This window comes from Schistocerca piceifrons, unplaced genomic scaffold, assembly GCF_021461385.2.
Source record: "Schistocerca piceifrons isolate TAMUIC-IGC-003096 unplaced genomic scaffold, iqSchPice1.1 HiC_scaffold_956, whole genome shotgun sequence".
In the NCBI taxonomy this organism is placed as follows: domain Eukaryota; kingdom Metazoa; phylum Arthropoda; class Insecta; order Orthoptera; family Acrididae; genus Schistocerca; species Schistocerca piceifrons.
In genome coordinates this window covers 177,501-182,500 of record NW_025729230.1, presented here as the reverse complement: position 1 = coordinate 182,500, position 5,000 = coordinate 177,501, and the positions used below count along the sequence as shown (strand labels likewise).

Sequence of the window (5,000 nt, the reverse complement as noted above, 5' to 3'; positions counted from 1 at the left end):
CATGGGGAACAATTGCAAGCCCCAATCCCTAGCACGAAGGAGGTTCAGCGGGTTACCCCGACCTTTCGGCCTAGGAAGACACGCTGATTCCTTCAGTGTAGCGCGCGTGCGGCCCAGAACATCTAAGGGCATCACAGACCTGTTATTGCTCAATCTCGTGCGGCTAGAAGCCGCCTGTCCCTCTAAGAAGAAAAGTAATCGCTGACAGCACGAAGGATGTCACGCGACTAGTTAGCAGGCTAGAGTCTCGTTCGTTATCGGAATTAACCAGACAAATCGCTCCACCAACTAAGAACGGCCATGCACCACCACCCACCGAATCAAGAAAGAGCTATCAATCTGTCAATCCTTCCGGTGTCCGGGCCTGGTGAGGTTTCCCGTGTTGAGTCAAATTAAGCCGCAGGCTCCACTCCTGGTGGTGCCCTTCCGTCAATTCCTTTAAGTTTCAGCTTTGCAACCATACTTCCCCCGGAACCCAAAAGCTTTGGTTTCCCGGAGGCTGCCCGCCGAGTCATCGGAGGAACTGCGGCGGATCGCTGGCTGGCATCGTTTATGGTTAGAACTAGGGCGGTATCTGATCGCCTTCGAACCTCTAACTTTCGTTCTTGATTAATGAAAACATACTTGGCAAATGCTTTCGCTTCTGTTCGTCTTGCGACGATCCAAGAATTTCACCTCTAACGTCGCAATACGAATGCCCCCGCCTGTCCCTATTAATCATTACCTCGGGTTCCGAAAACCAACAAAATAGAACCGAGGTCCTATTCCATTATTCCATGCACACAGTATTCAGGCGGGCTTGCCTGCTTTAAGCACTCTAATTTGTTCAAAGTAAACGTGCCGGCCCACCGAGACACTCAATAAAGAGCACCCTGGTAGGATTTCAACGGGGTCCGCCTCGGGACGCACGAGCACGCACGAGGCGGTCGCACGCCTTCAGCTCGCCCCACCGGCAGGACGTCCCACGATACATGCCAGTTAAACACCGACGGGCGGTGAACCAACAGCGTGGGACACAAATCCAACTACGAGCTTTTTAACCGCAACAACTTTAATATACGCTATTGGAGCTGGAATTACCGCGGCTGCTGGCACCAGACTTGCCCTCCAATAGATACTCGTTAAAGGATTTAAAGTGTACTCATTCCGATTACGGGGCCTCGGATGAGTCCCGTATCGTTATTTTTCGTCACTACCTCCCCGTGCCGGGAGTGGGTAATTTGCGCGCCTGCTGCCTTCCTTGGATGTGGTAGCCGTTTCTCAGGCTCCCTCTCCGGAATCGAACCCTGATTCCCCGTTACCCGTTACAACCATGGTAGGCGCAGAACCTACCATCGACAGTTGATAAGGCAGACATTTGAAAGATGCGTCGCCGGTACGAGGACCGTGCGATCAGCCCAAAGTTATTCAGAGTCACCAAGGCAAACGGACCGGACGAGCCGACCGATTGGTTTTGATCTAATAAAAGCGTCCCTTCCATCTCTGGTCGGGACTCTGTTTGCATGTATTAGCTCTAGAATTACCACAGTTATCCAAGTAACGTGGGTACGATCTAAGGAACCATAACTGATTTAATGAGCCATTCGCGGTTTCACCTTAATGCGGCTTGTACTGAGACATGCATGGCTTAATCTTTGAGACAAGCATATGACTACTGGCAGGATCAACCAGGGAGCTGCGTCAACTAGAGCTGAGCAGCCGGCCGCCCGGGAGTGTGTCCCGGGGGCCCGCGCGAACACGCAAGCGTCCGCTCAATCATTCTGCAAACAGGAGGAGGCTGAGCTCCCCTGCACAATACACCTCGAAACCCTCTCAGGTCCCGGCGGCGCGCAGCGCCGTCCCAAGTACTTGGTCGGGTTCGAGAGAGGCGCAATCGCCCGGAGTTAGGCGAGTAGACGCTTTCGGTGCGACCACCCGTGCTCCCAACTGAGCTTGCCGCTGCCGACAGAGGCCCGGGAGCGTGCTGTCGTGGCATTGCCGGCGGGAGACAACACGCGCCACCTACGGTGACCGGCAGCTCCAACGCCAGCGCCACAGAAGGACAAAAGCCCCACTTGGGTGCCGAAGCGAACTCTCCCAGCACAGCGCACGCGCCAACACATCCGCACAGCTGCGATACAAACCACCAGCGAGAACCGCTGGGGCGACCGAGCAGCAGACGGCGTCGCGGCGCCGAGCGCCGGGCGGCGGCGCATCCTCAACGCACACAGTCCTCAATCGGACCAGCACACTGAAGATGTCCACCGCGCTTCGCACCGGGCCCGCGAGGACCTACTTTGGCCGCACGGCGCCGCGCGCAGGGTGCGCCGGCGCGCAGCTGCGACGCCTGCCGCGTCCGTCGGCCGGCGCGCCTGCCACTGGCCGCCCCCACCAGCCGGCTGTAGCGCGTGCGCCCACGCACCGCGCGGCCAGCACGCCGGGAGGCGCCCCCTCACCGGCCGGGGACGGTCCCACCCAGCCACCGCCGCGTATCGCTTCACACCCAGATGCCGTTCAGTTTCGTCGGCATGGTGGGTATCGCTGGAACAACCGGTTAGTACCTCAACCTATCGTCGCCATCACCGATTCACCCCTAGCGAGAACAACCGCACCACAACAGGTTACCATTTGTTCATTTGCGTAACTTCACCAGAAAACGCAGGCGTCCATCGCCATTTGCAACTTCAACGATTATTGCATGCCTGTGTCAGGTGTCACGCCACACTACGTCTGCCCACATACACGCAACAAAATGTGCACGCCTAGACAATACGTGGAAGGTGGCCCCCGTACGTATGCGATGTCCATTGCTCGAACGACTGTCAACCGGCCTCTGTAGCATGTCGCAGATATGGAACGCGGTGCACCATGCCATCACGGTGTGTGAGGAGAGACGACTAGGTCCGAATACATCAACAGACAGCTCATGCTGATCGCCATCCACGGCGTCCGTTCCTCCCACACGTCTCTATGGCGTACCACACTGCAATCCAGCTCTCATAGGGAGACGACACGTAGCTGCGTGCACAATATTTGCACTGTATGGTCCGCCGTTTTTGGGCGCAGTCGTTGTGCGGTCACACATGTGCCACGATGTATCATTCAGTACATAAGGACGAATGTGCAGTACAGATTGTGGTTCACGCGTACGACATCAGCGGACAGTTGACACAGGCCGCACCACAACGTAGCCTGAGTACGTCGCATGCGAAGGGCATTGAACATGCAAACTTCTCACCAACCAGCTTGCGAAGGCAGGGGGCAAGGTGGGGACGTGGGGAGGGGCGGCATGTACGTCCTGCTGCCATCCACATTACAGTGTACAGCAGGAGCATGTGGAAAGTGAGCAAGACTTGCAAGGTGTTTAACATGAAGCGATACACAGGGGTGCGGGCAGTGCGAGTAGCGAACTATATTGCGAGGGTTGCGGGTGGGCAACACTACAGTAATTGAACGAGTCGTATAACAATTACAGAGCAGGTTTAGGCGACAACGTGGGTTACGTTAAGGCGACAACATGGGTTAGGTTAAGGCACAACATGGGTTAGGTTAAGGCACAACATGGGTTAGGTTAAGGCACAACATGGGTTAGGTTAAGGCACAACATGGGTTAGGTTAAGGCACAACATGGGTTAGGTTAAGGCACAACATGGGTTAGGTTAAGGCACAACATGGGTTAGGTTAAGGCACAACATGGGTTAGGTTAAGGCACAACATGGGTTAGGTTGAGGCACAACATGGGTTAGGTTAAGGCACAACATGGGTTAGGTTGAGGCACAACATGGGTTAGGTTGAGGCACAACATGGGTTAGGTTGAGGCACAACATGGGTTAGGTTGAGGCACAACATGGGTTAGGTTAAGGTACAACATGGGTTAGGTTAAGGTACAACATGGGTTAGGTTAAGGTACAACATGGGTTAGGTTAAGGTACAACATGGGTTAGGTTAAGGTACAACATGGGTTAGGTTAAGGTACAACATAGGTTAGGTTAAGGTACAACATAGGTTAGGTTAAGGTACAACATAGGTTAGGTTAAGGTACAACATAGGTTAGGTTAAGGTACAACATAGGTTAGGTTAAGGTACAACATAGGTTAGGTTAAGGTACAACATAGGTTAGGTTAGGTTAGGTTAGGTTACACGTTGTTGTACGGAAAGGTGTAGGGGGGGGGGGGGGGCGGGGGCGGCAGGTTCGTTGATAGTGATTATAGTAAGTGAATGCTTGTGACATGATCAGATTTGTCACGTCAGGATGCACCTTTGGCTTATTAGAGGCGGCGCTCCAATTCTATGCTTGTGTGAGACCTGTGTCTTTGACTCATGTCATTGTTTGTGCGCTGTGACAGGAGGTACTATTGTGATGTTGGGTGCACCGTTGTATAGGACATGTGTGGGTGTTGGTGCCTGGTCTGCGCAATGGTGGATGTCGAAAGGCTGGGATATTGTATTTTCCGCACGGACCTCCTGGTCTGGTTGTGATAGTGTGGATTGTGTAATGTGGCGGAGAAGATGCACTGGATGTTGTTCCATGCTGGTGCTTACATATTGTATGTGCGCCTGTTAGAAGCAGAGAGTGGTGCGTGATCAGAGTGTCTGGCTGACGTGTGGTTCCCATTTTGGGCAGACTCTTTCAGCATGTATACGGACAGTTGTGTATATTTGCTGTAGTTTGATGGCTCTGCATTGATTACTAATCAGCGCCGTGTGTACGGGTAATCTGGTTCCAGTCCAAAATGTTCCATCTGTGTACATTAGTGACAAAGACTCCCCCCATGCAGTGGGGCTCGGTCTGTTATAACTCTTCCGCGTAATATATTTGCCCCACGTTTTTGCGACTGCGAGTGCGAGTGCAACGCGCATGGGGACCGACATGCTGATGGCTCGGTATCGGACGCCGTACAGTGAGCAACGCGATCGCGTCTCTCGCTCGTAAGTGGTACAGGTCGCGGCTCATGTATACGGACAGCGGGAATGTCGCATATTGGAAATAACTCTTCATGAAACGCAAGTTATAGGGGTGG

At 53.7% G+C, this 5,000-nt stretch overlaps 1 non-coding gene across 1 annotated transcript in view; it reads right to left on the bottom strand.

Annotated features, from left to right (window-relative positions):
• Nucleotides 1–1,674, bottom strand: part of LOC124773814 — a 1,909-nt gene extending 235 nt beyond the window's left edge. The window contains exon 1 of the ribosomal RNA XR_007014930.1: nt 1–1,674. This exon is cut by the window's left edge and continues 235 nt beyond it. This is a non-coding gene — a ribosomal RNA (small subunit ribosomal RNA).
• Between the last annotated feature and the right edge of the window lie 3,326 nt (nt 1,675–5,000).